Here is a 14792-nt window from a genome sequence, read left to right on the forward strand (position 1 = left end):
TGTACCTACTAGAGAAGGTGCAAAACTTGACCTACTGCTGGGAAATAAGGCAGGGCAGGTGACTGAGTTGTCAGTGGGGGAGCACTTTGGGGCATAATTCTTTTCGTTTTAAAATAGTGATGGAAAAGGATAGACCAGTTCTAAATTGGAGAAAGGCCAATTTTGATGGTATTCGGCAAGAACTTTCGAAAGCTGATTGGAGGCAGATGTTTGCAGGTAAAGGGACGTCTAGAAAATGGGAAGCCTTCAGAAATGAGATAACGAGAATTCAGAGAAAGTATATTCCTATCAGGGTGAAAGGAAAGGCTGGTAGGTATAGGGAAAGATGGATGACTAAAGAAATCGAGGGTTTGATTAAGAAAAAGAAGGAAGCATATGTCAGGTATAGACAAGATAGATCGAGTGAATCCTTAGAATATAAAGGAAGTAGGAGTATACTTAAGGGGGAAATCAGGAGAACCAAAAGGGGACATAGCTTTGGCAAATAGGATTAAGGAGAATCCAAAGGGTTTTTACAAATATATTAAGTACAAAAGGGTAACTAGGGAGACAATAGGGTCCCTCAAAGATCAGCAAGGCGGCCTTTATGTGGAGCCGCAAAAAATGGGGGAGATACTAAATTAATATTTTGCATCAGTATTTACTGTGGAAAAGGATAATGAAGATATAGACTGCAGGGAAATAGATGGTGACATCTTGCAAAATGTCCAGATTACAGAGGAGGAAGTACTGGATGTCTTGAAACAGATAAAGATGGACAAGTCCCCAGGACCTGATCAGGTGCCAGAAGACTGGAGGTTGGCAATCGTGGTGCCACTATTTAAGAAGGGCGGTAATGACAAACCAGGGAACTGTGGACTGGTGAGCCTGACCTCGGTAGTGGCAAGTTGTTGGAGGGAATCCTGAGGGACAGGATGTACATGTATTTTGGAAAGGCAAGGACTGATTCAGGATAGTCAACATGGCTTTGTACATGGGAAATCATGTCTCACAAACTTGATTGAGTTTTTTGAAGAAGTAACAAAGAGGATTGATGAGGGCAGAGCAGTAGATGTGATCTATATGGAGTTCAGTAAGGCGTTCGACAAGGTTCCCCATGGGAGACTGGTTAGCAAGGTTAGATCTCATGGAATACAGGGAGAGTTAACCATTTGGATACAGAACCTGATTTAAATTTTAGAATTTATGTTCATGTCGTCCTTAGTCTCTAAAGAGCATTCTGAAATTGCATCTTATTGGTGTGGGAGGGCACTCCCTTCAGAGATTTTTTTTTGCTGTGTGCTTTAGTGGAACTTTTCACAGGAGGGGAAAACTTGCCTCCCTGAAAGGCTCTTTCTTTTTTCAAAATTATCTTTCTAACCTGTGGCACAACTGTCAATGATTGATGTATTTGTACTCTTCCCCACCTAGACTCGCATCAGTAGTAAACAATCTCTGAACCTTCTTTCCAAAAGGTACAACTCACTTTTACATGTAGAACTTCATTTGCAAATCATATGCATACTTTGCAAGTATGTACTCTAATTTGTTACAATCCTCTAAGTATTAGTTATCCTATCTCAATTTGGTGCTACTTGAAAAATTTAGATATTATTCCAAAGTCTAAATTATTCATGGTTCCAGTACTGACCCTTGTGAAAAATTACTTTCCACTTTCTATCACTCTGAATCCATCTATTGTTCCCATTTGTTGCTTCTTCTATAAATTATTTTTTTAGGGCTGGAAAGCATTGTGGTGGTGGGTATTAGCTCAACAATAGTCTGTCCTCAGGAGATGAGGAAATAAGTAAGGTCAGAGGTGTCTTACTTTGAACATTTGATAACAGAACTTGTTTGAGGCTTTTTTTTGTATCTTGCTGTTATCTGAGGTGCTGTATGTTTGTGAAAGTGAACACCATTGAAAGCTGTCATTGATACTGCTGAGTATTACTGTGATCTTTGTGAAGGACTTACTTTCAAACATTTTTTACCAACAAATTTATAGAATGAGGAAGGAAACTGCAGGGGATGAGCACATTAAAATGTGGAGCTTATTCGAGGAAAAGCTCCTGTGTGTCCGAGATAAGTATGTACCTGTCAGGCAGGGAGGAAGATATAGAACGCGTGAGCCGTGGTTTACTAAGGAAGTGGAATCCCTGGTCGAGAAGAAGAAGAAGGCTTATGTAAGGACAAAATGTGAAAACTCAGTCAGGGTGCTTGAGGGTTACATGGAAGTCAGGAAAGACCTGAAAAGAGATCTCAGAAGAGCCAGGAGGAGACATGAGAAGTTGTTGGCGGATAGGATCAGGACTAACCCGAAGGCTTTCCATAGGTATGTCAGGAATGACGAGAGTTAAATTAGGGCCAATCAAGGATAATAGAGGGAATTTGTGTGTGGAGTCAGAGGAGATAGGGGAAGCACTAAATAAATATTTTTTGACAGTGTTCACTATAGAAAATGAAAATGTTAGCGAGGAAGATATAGAGATACTTGCATCTAGACTAGAAGAGATTGAGGTTCACAAGGAAGAGGTATTAGAAATACTGCAGTGTCTGAAAATAGACAAGTCCCCTGGGCCGAATGGAATCAATCCTCTGATCCTCTGGGAAGCCAGGGAAGAGATTGCCAAGCCTTTGGCATTGATCTTCAAATCATCATTGTCCGCAGGAATAGTGTCTGAGGACTGGCGGATAGCAAATGTGGTTCCCTCGTTCAAAAAGGGTAGTAGAGACAGCCCTGGTAATTACAGACCAGTGAGTCTCACTTCAGTTTAGATTAGATTAGATTACTTACAGTGTGGAAACAGGCCCTTCGGCCCAACAAGTCCACACCGACCCGCCACCCACGCATACCCCTACATTTATCCCATTATCTAACACTACGGGCAATTTAGCATGGCCAATTCACCTGGCCCGCACATTTTTGTGACTGTGGGAGGAAACCGGAGCACCCGGAGGAAACCCACGCAGACACGGGGAGAACGTGCACACTCCACACAGTCAGTCGCCTGAGGCGGGAATTGAACCTGGGTCTCTGGCGCTGTGAGGCAACAGTGCTAACCACTGTGCCACCGTGCCGCCTACACGGTGGTAAAGAGTTGGAAAAGGTTATAAGCGATAGGATTTATAACCATCTAGATACGAATAATCTGATCAGGGACAGTCAGTACTGTTTTGTGAAGGGTAGGTTGTGCCTAACGAATCTTATTGACTTTTTTGACAAAGTGACCAAACAGGTAGATGAGAGTAAGCCGGTTGATGTGGTGTATATGGATTTCAGCAAGGCGTTCAATAAGGTTCCCCACAGTAGGCTATTATACAAAATGCGGAAGAATGGCATTGTGGGAGACATAGCAGTTTGGATCAGTAATTGGCTTGCTGAAAGAAAGCAGAGAGTTGTAGTTGATGGGACATGTTCATCTTGGTGTCCAGTTACTAGTGGTGTACAGCAAAGATTGGTGTTGGGTCCACTGCTGTTCGTCATTTTTATAAATGACCTGGATTAGGGCTTAGAAGGGTGGGTTAGTAAATTTGCGGACGACACTAAGGTTGGTGGAGTTGTGGATAGTAATGAAGGATATAGTAGGTTGCAGAGAGACCTAGATAGGATGCAGAGCTGGGCTGAGAGGTGGCAAATGGAGTTTAATGAGGACAAGTGTGAGGTGATACACTTTGGACGGAGTAGTCAGAATGCAAAGTACTGGGCTAATGGTCAGATTCTTGGGAGTGCAGATGAGCAGAGGGATCTCGGTGTCCATGTACACAGATACCTGAAAGTTGCCACCCAGATTGACAGGGTTGTTAAGATGAAGGGCTGATGAATGTCCTGATGAAGGGCTTATGCCTGAAACGTCGAATTTCCTATTCCTTGGATGCTGCCTGACCTGCTGTGCTTTAACCAGCAACGCATTTTCAACTGTGATCTCCAGCATCTGCAGACCTCATTTTTTACCCGAGGGTTGTTAAGAAGGCATTCAGTGTTTTGGCCTTTATTAATAGAGGGATTGAGTTCCAGAACCAGGAGATTATGCTGCAGTTGTACAAAGCTCTGGTACGGCCACACTTGGAGTATTGTGTACAGTTCTGGTCACCGCATTATAAGAAGGATGTGGAAGCTTTGGAAAGGGTGCAGAAGAGATTTACTAGGATGTTGCCTGGTATGGAAGGAATGCCTTATGAGGAAAGGCAGAGGGCCTTGAGGCTGTTCTCATTAGAGAGAAGAAGGTTGAGAGGTGACTTAATAAATACATACAAGATAATCAGAGGGTTAGATAGGGTGGACAGGGAGAGCCTTTTTCCAAGTATGGGGACGGCAGACACGAGGGGACACAACTTTAAAGTGAGGGGAGATAGGTATAAGACAGATGTCAGAGATAGTTTCTTTACTCAGAGTGTAGTAAGGTATGGAATGCTTTGCCTGCACCGGTAGTAGATTCACCAAGTTTAAGTGCATTTAAGTCGTCATTGGACAGGCATGTGGACGTACATGGAATAGTGAGGTGGGATGGGCTTCAATTAGTATGACGGGGCAGCGCAACATCGAGGGCCAAGGGGCCTGTACTGCGCTATAATGTTCTATGTTCTCTTGAAATTATATTGAAGCCTTTAAACTTGTGAAAGAGCATAACTCTGTCTCAGAATTAAGGGATGCCAATTTATGACCAACATGAGGAATTTCTTGCCACAGGCAGTTCTTACATCTGTTTAAGGCCATGATAGGTTCTTGATCAGTAGGTAAATCTAGGATTATGGGGAAGGGCAGGAAAGTGGGCATGAGGAATTTTGGATAAATCATAATCCTATTGAATGGCAGAGCAGGCTTGAAGGGTTGAACGGTCTATTCCTTTTCCTATTTGTATGGTCTTATGGCATTAGCGGTCACTAATAGAAGATTGGACTATAAACTGGTGTTGTGTGAATTTTAACTTTGTAAGCTAGTAGAAGATAAGTCACCAAGAAATCCAAAAGGAAAATTGGAAGGAATTTCTTTCTCCAAAGATTGGTCAGGATGTGGAACTTGGCTATCACCAGGAATGGTTGAAGCAAATTGTCTGAATGCATTAAGGCAATAGCCAACTATTAGAGGGCAAAGGCAATATGGGATGCTTATTATGGGAGGAAGCCTGAAATGAAGCATAAACACTAACCTAGACTATTTGATTTGAATGGCTTGTGTGTGTTGTATATCTGAAATAATCTTGCATATAATATTACAATATTCCAAAATTCTCTGGACGTGGAAAAGGTTCCTGTGGATTGGAAAATGGCGAATAGTTTCATAATAATAGAAGCAGGTGTAGACCATTTGGCTCGTCGTGCTTGCTCCTCCATTCATTAAGATCATGGCTGATCAATCCGTCGTCTCAGCCCCTCCTACCTGCATTATCCCCATAATCCTTAATTTCTCCAACATGCAAAAACCCATCCAACTGTATCTTCAATATATTTAATGAAGCTGCCTCTACTACTTCCTTGGGCAGCGAATTTCATAGATTCACTACTCACTACTCTCTGGGAAAAGCAATATCCCCTTATCGCTGTCCTAAATCTACTCCCCCTAATCCGAGGCCCAACGTGACTCCCTGATTCAAACAGGGAGGGAGGCAAAATGTGAGAAATTACAGACCAATTAGTTTAACATCTCTTGTTGGGAAAGGGTTAGAATCAGTTATTTAAAAAAAACAATATCTGGACATTTGGAAAGTCAAAACACTATCTGTCAGAGTCAGCATGGTTTTATGAAGGGCAGAACATGTTTGATTAATTTGCTAGAGTTCTTTGAAGATGTAACAAGCAAAGTGTATAATGGGGATCCTGTAGGTGTAATATATCTCGACCACAGAAGGCATTTGATAAGGTGCCATGCAAAATGTTAATTCACAAGGTTGAATTATATGGAATTAGGGGTAATTTTATAGCTTGGATAGCTGACTGGCTGATGGACAAAAGGTAGAGAGATGGAATAAATGTTTTTTATTCTGGATGGCAAGATGTAACTAGTGGGGTGCCACAGCATTCAGTCCTTGGACCCCAGCTATTTACACTCTACATTAACAATCTGGATGCAGGGATGGAAGGCTGTATAACCAAATTTGCAGACAACACAAAAATAGATAGGACAATAAATTGCAATGAGGAAATATGAACCTTACAAATGGATATAAATAGGTAGGAGAGTGGGCCAAAATGTGGAAGACAGAGTTTAATGTGTATAAGTCCGAGGTCATGCATTTGGGCCAAAGAAACGGGAAGGCAACCTATTATCTTAATGGGGAGAGACTTTGGGTGCTCTGGTGCATAGGGGTCTAAGTGTACGTGTTCATGAGCCACAGAAAATTAGCATACAGGTACATAGGTAATCAAGAAATCAAATGGAATGTTAGCTTTTAGAGCTAAAACAATAGAATATAAAGTGAGGAAGAATTGTTCCAATACACCAAGGCATTGGTGTGACCACATCTGGCATATTGTGCGCAGTTTTGGTCACCTTATTTGAGGAAAGTTGTAGTGGGATGGGAGGCGGTTCATAAGAGGTTCATTAGATTGATCCCAAGGATGAGAGGTTTGAAGGGAAATTGAAAAGTTTAGGTCTGTACTCTCTGGAATTTAGCAAAATAAAGGGAGATGAAATTGAGGTATCTGAGATGATTAAAAGGTATGAATGAAGTAGAGGTGGAGTGGATGCTTCTTCTTGTGGGGCATTCTCGGACAAGAGGTCATTCTTTAAGATAAGGAGCAGCAAATTTAAAACAGAGTTGAGGAGAAACTACTTCTCCCCTAAGGGTTATGAATCTGTGGAATTTGCTACCTCAGAGTGCGGTGGATGCTGAGAGAGTGAGTAAATTTAAGGAGGAGTTAGGCAGGTTTTTAATTGATAATGAGTTGAAGGGACATGGAGAGAAGGCAGGAAAATGGAGTGAGGAGCATATCAGCCGTGATCAAATGACAGAGCAGACTCGATGGCCCTGCTCCTGTATCTTACAAACTTATGAACTTGTCATGTCATTACAAGTTCATAAGTTTGTAAGATACAGGAGCAGTACTACTGCATAATTTGATGATTATTGTTCCCTCCTTGAACTATTCAAAGTTTCATTAGCAATAAAGCCATTGTACTGAAGATAAGCTATTAACCTTCCCAGAGCCTCGATGCCTTAATTACAAATGAAGTTGTGAAAATTGATTATAACTGTGATTTGTGAAGTGATTTGTTTAGTTAATGGTGAGCAGGTCAAATTAATTCCTTTCAAATTTATAATGTTTTGGGCTAAAAATGTGCAAGGTGAAATTGCTGTTTAACCATTTCCCTTCACCCCTTGGGGAATCGTGAAGCCAGGCTTAGAATAGTAAATGTCGCTCCAGTTTATTTCGACTGATGCCGTGTCCTAATCTAAATACAACTTTTACGAAGGAGAGTGCGTTTCTTCCAGTTTAGACATGGCTAATGTGATAAAAATGATTTCCTTGGATTACATGATTGGAGTGTGATGCTGTCTTGTTTGTTTGAGGATCAGAGGACTTTTGTAGCTGGGCATAGCAGCTTCTCCCCCCTCATTTGTCCAGCTTGTTGCATCTGAGAGTGGAATAGGTTATACTGGCCTTGTGTTAGGAACCAGATTAAAGGGGAAGACTGTTTTGTCTAGAGCATTGTGATGTCCAGTCCTTCAGGGAGGAACTGAAGAACGCACAACTTTTCAAATGACTACTTGAATTTGGTGGGATTAAATGTTTAAGGTTCACTGACCCTGCAGTGAAATGAAAAGAATGAACAAACCTGTCAAATTGTAGCCTCATTAAAGTGGCCCTCACTTTCACAGTGAGTTTGACAGCATTTCATCCTGCAGCATCACAAAACAATAGTACCTATCTTGAACGGCTGCTAAGTGAAAGTCTCACTTCCAATCAACCAACTCTTGTCACTTCTTTCCCATTTACCCTGGTCACTTCCTACCCCTCCTTTCAATTAAAAAAACCCATCCTTCCTGGGCTGCTGCTGGAGAGCTGTGCTACCTTTGGAAGAAGACCGATTTGCTGTTGACAGAATTCAATAGTTGGGAAAAATGGCATTTTAATAGACTTTCGAATGTTTACATTGATATCCTTGTTATGTACCAGACCAAACCACCTCAAAATATAAGGTAGCCTAAACCCTAACATTTTCTTATTTTAAAGGTAAGTGTAATGCACTGCGTTCCAGATGTAGTTCGATTGGTAAAACTATTTGATTTTAAGCAAAACATACTTTATTTTTACACTGCAGTTAAAATACAAACAAAGCAAAAATAAAATATAAGAATTGGTTTAACTGTAACTATCAAAATGCTTAACAAAATAATACATAAATTAACTACTGCTAATTAACTATGCCAATATAATCACATACTGTAAACACACCCTTGGCAAAGTCAGTCAATTAGATTGCCTCTTGTGCAATTCTAGCCGCAGGAAGAGAATCCCCAACTTTTAACTGTAACAGAGAGAGGAATAAGAACTTCCACATCCAGCTTCAAAACCCTAGCAAATGCGGAAAGCTCAAACTCAAATTCCTGGTTTTGTCAGAGCTGGACCCCACCTTTTCAGACTGCTTCTATTCTTCCAACATTTAAAAAAGCCCCAAGGCCTCCCAAGTTGTTTACTTCATTGGTTTTGAATAGCCGGCTTGTCACCACTGTCTCACCCTTATTTCATTTAAGAAAAAAGCACAACATACACCTCTTAAAGCACAGTATCATCACAGGAAGCATGCCCAAAGTCAGTATTGCCACAGGTAAAGTTCTTGTGTGTGCCAGTTAAAATCTTCGTCCCTCACTGTCTTGGAAGATGGACAAACAAGTAGCGCTTAGTTGTCTGCTAATATTACTTTGCTCAGGCTCAAGTCACACTAATTTCCGACTCTCATTCTACCTTCCTGCTCTCAACATAGTGGTCTGACTCCAATGGCCCGATTCTCATTCCCATCCTCCACAAGGTATTGTCTATCCCACAGACTCTGCTATGGGTCCAGCCTCGGGCTGAGTGAAAGCATTCACACTGTGTTACTCCTGTAATGGTAGATTGTTTCTCTGCAGCCTTAGTAGCTGATAGTTTTTTGGTTTATTAATAAATCTAATAACCAGGAGAAAAATGGCTTCTGATTGACCAGACAACTTTAAAAATCTTCCAATTATTTTTATCTGGACTTTGAACAAGAGCTCGGAGAGCCATTTATTGCATTACTTGTTGGATGTGACTGTTTTTGGTGGTAGAGATCACAGCTTTGGGAAGTGCTGTCGAAGGCATCATGATGAGTTGCTACAGTGCATCTTGTAGAAGATGCACACTGCTGTTGCTAAATGTCAAGAGTGGATGTGGTTTCAATCTGTGGATAACTTTGTCCTGGATGGTGTCAAACTTCTTGAGTGTTGGAGCTGCACTCATTATGGCAAGTGGTGGGTATTCTATCAACTGGACAGGCTTTCAGTAGTCAGAAGTGAGTTACTCATTGCAGGATTTCCAGCATTTGACCTGCCCTTGTACCCATAGTATATATGGAGCTGGTGCATTTCAGTTTCTGGTCAATTGTGAACCCTGGATGTTGGTAATGGAGCACTCCGTGATGGCAACACCATTGAATGTTGAGTGATGGTTCAATTCTCTTTCGATGGAGATGGTCATTGTCTGGCATTTGAATGGCATGGATATTATTTACAGAATATTACAGTGGGAGGGGGGGAAACAGTTTTTATGAATTTGGAAATTAAAGCAGAGGCCAATGATCCTTTTGCTCTGGTGCTAATGTTTTGAATTGGAGTTTACCTTTCTCACATTCTTCTCAAACATTGAAAACATAATTCAAAAGATCATTGAATGACCTTCTACTTGAATAGATATTTGTAGTAAAGCATTTTCCCCTAACTTGTAGGCGGCACGGTGGCTCATTGGTTGGCATTGCTGCCTGACAGCATCAGGGACTCTGGTTCAATTCCATCTGTTTGTGTGGAGTTTGTACATTCTTCCTGTTTCTTTGTGGTTTTCCTTCAGATTTTATTTTGAATTGAATTTATTGTCACATGTACTGAAGCACAGTGAAATGCTTGGTCTTGTGAGCAATACAGGCGGATCACATAGTTAAATAGCATAGATAAGTAAATAATAGGTAAGCAGCGGCAAAAACCAAAACACAGGGACAGGCGAATGCTAAGAGTTTGTGAGTCCATTCAGTATTCTAACAACAGTAGGGTAGTAACTGTTTTGAAACCGTGTGTTCAGGCTTCTGTACCTTCTCCCCGATGGTAGAGGTTGTAGAAAAGCATTGCCAGAGTGGGATGCATCTATGAGAATGCTGGTGGCCTTTCCTTGACAGCGGGCCTGGTAGATGGATTCTTCAGGTGGGAGCTTGGCCTTTGTGATTGTCAGGGCCGAGTTCACCACTTTCTGTAAATGTCTCCGATCTTGAGTGGTTTAGTTTCCGTACCAGATAGTGATACATCCAGACAGAATGCTCTGGTGCACCTATAAAAGTTGGTAAGGGTATTCACCATCATGCCAAATTTTCTCAGCTTTCCGAGGAAGAAAATACATTGTTGGCCTTTTGTAACCATTATGTCCTCATGAAGAGTCCAAGAAAGCTTGTTGTGGATGACCACTCCCAGGAGCTTGGCACTCTCCACTTGTCCCACCTCTGTGCTGTTAATGTGTAGAGGGGTATGAAAGTCAATAATGAGTTCCTTGGTTTTGCTGGCATTGAGAGCTAGGTTGTTCTCAGTGCACCATTTTTCTAGGTCTTCAACCTCCCATTGGTAGACTGTTTCGTTGCCATCTGAGATTTGACCGACTATGATGGTGTCATCAGTCAACTTGTAAATGGCATTAGTCTGGTATTTGGCGACGCAGACATGGGTATACAGTGAGTACAGTAGGGTGCTGGTTACGCACCCCTGGAGGGCTCCAGTGTTGAGTGTTAGTGAGGATGAAATATTGTCCCCAATCTTCACTGATTGTGGCCTGTGGGTCAGGAAACTCAGGATCCAGTTGCAGAGAGTGGGGCTTAGTCTGAGACCACTAAGTTTAGTGATGAGTCTCGAGGGGATAATAGTGTTGAAGGCTGAACTGTGGGTTAAGAGTAGTGGAGAGGCTGAAGTTGATTAATGGATTCTGGATTAGTGGTGCTGGCAGAGCACAGCAGTTCAGGCAGCATCCAAGGAGCAGTGAAATCGACGTTTCGGGCAAAAGTCCTTCATCAGGAATAAGGGCAGAGAGCCTGAAGTGTGAAGTTGACTAATGCCACGATCGGCCTTTTAAGGCACATCATGATTACCGAAGTTAGGGCCACTAGATGGTAGTCATTGAGACATGCCTTCTTAGGCACAGGGATGGTATTGGCCCTCTAGACACAGGCAGGGATGGTGGTCTGCTGCAGGAGAGGTTGAAGATATCCGAGAAGATCTCTGCCAGTTGATCTGCGCATGCTCTGAGTGCATGGCCTGGTACGCAGTCTGGTCCCATCACTTTTCTTGGATTCATACGAAGGAAAACTGATCTGACCTCTGATGCAGTAACTGTTGGGATAGGTTCATCAGGACTTATCGGAATTGGTGTTCCCCCTCCACCAAAATTCTGCTCAAAGTGAGCATAGAAGGTGTTGAGATGATCTGGGAGGATGTGTCATCGTCTGCTATCTTGCACTGCCTCCTTTTAGAACCTGTGATGTCATTCAGGCCTTGCCGTTGTCACCGAGTATCTGTCTGGGTCTCTAGTTTGGATCGGTATTGGTCCTTTGCAGTCTTAATGGCTCTGCGAAGGTCATACTTGATTCCTTATATTTGATGGGTCTCCTGATCTGAAGGCCTCACACCTGGTTTTTCACAGGTTCTGTATGTCCTGATTCATCCAGGGTTTCCTGTTGGGGAACACCCGGATTGACTTCCTCAGTACTCCACACATTTGCTGATTAAAATCTGTGACGGTGGTGGTGTACTGGTGGATGCTCCAATTTCCTCAAAAAATCCAAAGATGTGCAGTTAGGTGGATTGGCCATACTGAAATTGTCCATGATGTTCAGGAATGTGTTAGGCTAGGTGGATTAGCCAGAGCTACATGATCCAATGGGGTCTGGATCTGGTTGGGATTCTCTTCGGAGCGTTGTTGCAGACCCGATGGGCCAAATGGCTTCCCATAGGAATTCTATGATTTTGTGTAATTTTCTTCAGTTCCTCCTTCCAATCCTTTTTTGATAAATCTATCTCTATTAATGAGCAAACAGGTTGAGAAACATTTTAATGTTAACCCATCGTAATTTTGAGGAACTTTATCCGACTTCCCTTAACCCACCTCTATTCAAGTGAGAAAATCCCAATTCCTTGAGATGATGTGCAAGTGCTGGTGTTAGACTAGGGTGGACAAGATCTGAAGTCACACAGCACCAGGATAGCGTCCACGATATGGTGCTGCTCCAAAAGCTTTGATTTCAACTAAACCTATTGGACTATAACCTGGTGTCTCGTGATTTCTTCTGACCAATTTCATGCTAGTTTTTTTCCAATATATTGTGTAAACAAAGACCAGTTCATCCAGTTTTCTCCACTATGTCACCTCTGTACAAAGTTTTTTTCTCAATTCTATTTCCAAATTTCAGCTTAGATACTGTTTAAAGGATAAAGCGAGCAGTGTCATAGAGAATCTCATTGGTTTTATTTTAAATTGGATAAAATCTAGGTAAGGAGAAAAGTGTCCTTTTTGTAAAAGAGTATTCCTCACCAGTGGAAAATATTTCGAGGGTCAGGCTGCAGGGAACAAAGCAGGAAATTAATGAAAGGGAAGTGGAGGTGCCAGATAAGAAGTGCAAAGACAAACAAATACAAAGTCAGTGAGCCAACAGAGCAAGGTTGGTGCAAACAAGGGATGAAAGAATGAGTGAGTAGGAATAAATATGGGTGGGTAGGAGGAAGCAAAATAAGCATGGCTGGAAAGGTGGAGAGATTGAGAAAGGAAGGAAGGTAGAAATCGGAAGCACCAATCTGCTCTTACTGCTTAGGCATTTTGATTTTTGTTGTCCTTGTTAATGCCTTGTTTTGTTTTGGTTAATCGTGTGGGGTTTCCTAAAATGGGTTTCTAGCTAGAATGTCATGGAGCTCTTACCAGGGTGTAAAAGCTGTCCAGTTGTCATCCTGTGCTTTGTTCTCACTGAAGGATAGCAATAATTTTCAAGCGTTGAAATGGGTTAGTAAAAGGAAAAGGTTTGGGAAGCTCTGTTTGGTGTGTTCAGCGCTCTAAAAGCTAGTACTTCCAGATAAACCTGTTGGACTATAACGTGGTCTTGTGCGATTTTTAACAATTATTTTTATGATGAATTATGTGTTCGATCAACACGGTGTAGGAAAGATAAAATCTACATAGAATTGAGTCAAAGTGAATTTGTTTGCATATGTTTTATATTTTGATCAAATATACTAGAATGATTATGCCTATGAATGAACTGTGTGAGCAGCTCGGTGCTGTGTGTGCGAGTTGGGGGTGTGCTTGTGCTGATGGGATGGAGTCGGTGTACCTTACACAGTGGCGCCAGTGCAGCCGGCGTGACTCAATAAGTTTTGACATTTTGCCACAATGGAATAAACAAAAAGTGCTGAGCAGGGTCATTGGGGTCGCTGAAGACGAGGAGCGAGTGTCATGTTTCAGAGTGGAGACTGACTAAAGGAATGTCCAGAACCATACGTTTTGTGTAATGAATGTGTTGGGATTATCAGTTGAAATCTTTTACTTCTCAGTGTTGTTATTAACTCTTGCTGTACCAATTTGTTAACATGTATCTTACTTTCCTGAGTTTTATTACTTGCTGCTATGTTCATGTACCGTCGCAATTTTAAATGTGATGAAACGAGAATTGAGCATGTTTGTTACTTGTTATTACAAGCCTAATGTGTTTTGAAAACCCAGATAAGCCAAATCTGAATGTTTCCACCTGCACTCCCCTTTGAAGCCGTGAATGTGCTAGTTCTTGCTAGAGTTCAGGTTCTGCAGATATTGTTGCCCTCCATTTTATTGTCAAAGCGGCCATTCCTTAGAGTCAGCCCAAGGCCAAGAATGTCAGCAGCATATTTGAGACGGATCTTCAGTCAAGCTTGATGCTGCACTCACCCAGCACTTGGAAGCATATCCAGTTTCCAGCAGGACAGTAATCAGGAGTTCAAAACCATCCCAATAATCTCTCAGTGATCTGAGTACACTGCAACCAGTTGCCATGCTCTATTACTGAAAACAACAATTGCTGGAGATCACAGTGAGCCAAACAGCATCCATGGAGTGAAAGCACGCTAGCGTTTCAAGTCGAGACGACCCACTATGATCTCCGTCTGTTGTTTTCAGTGCGGATTTATCTGTAGTAATTTATTCCTGCAGTGCTCTATCACCTTCGCTGAAATCAGCTAACTCAGTAGGCTGTGAATGAAACGTAGCAGTTCCAATCTATTCAATATTGTATCAGACAAAAAGATGTCAGAGCATGTTGTAACAACTGCAGGCAGGGATCTTTTGCTCCTTGGCATCATTAGGTAGCTCTTTGGTGAATTAGGCATCAAAAGAACATTCTACGCTACAACCCCGATTAACCGAATGAGATGGGCAGGGAGTATTTTGTTTGGATAACTGATCTGATCATAAATAAGCGGTAATTTGAGTGCCAGTCATCAAACGTGTCTTGTTTACCTGGCAATGCATGCCATAATACCCTTCATCTGATAACTGAATGCTGAGTTGCCTAATGCCGTATTTTACTAAATTTGGAAGTTTATCTATATATTAAGTCAGATGACAAACTCTACAATCTGTTTACACTG

The 14792-nt window shown here is 41.8% G+C and overlaps 1 protein-coding gene across 5 annotated transcripts in view; it reads left to right on the forward strand.

Annotated features, from left to right (window-relative positions):
* smad10a (SMAD family member 10a) overlaps positions 1-14792 on the forward strand; it is a 129352-nt gene that overhangs the window by 44168 nt on the left and 70392 nt on the right. The gene's annotated exons all lie outside the window — the stretch shown is intronic.

The sequence above is a fragment of the Hemiscyllium ocellatum genome, chromosome 50 (assembly GCF_020745735.1).
Source record: "Hemiscyllium ocellatum isolate sHemOce1 chromosome 50, sHemOce1.pat.X.cur, whole genome shotgun sequence".
NCBI classification, from domain to species: domain Eukaryota; kingdom Metazoa; phylum Chordata; class Chondrichthyes; order Orectolobiformes; family Hemiscylliidae; genus Hemiscyllium; species Hemiscyllium ocellatum.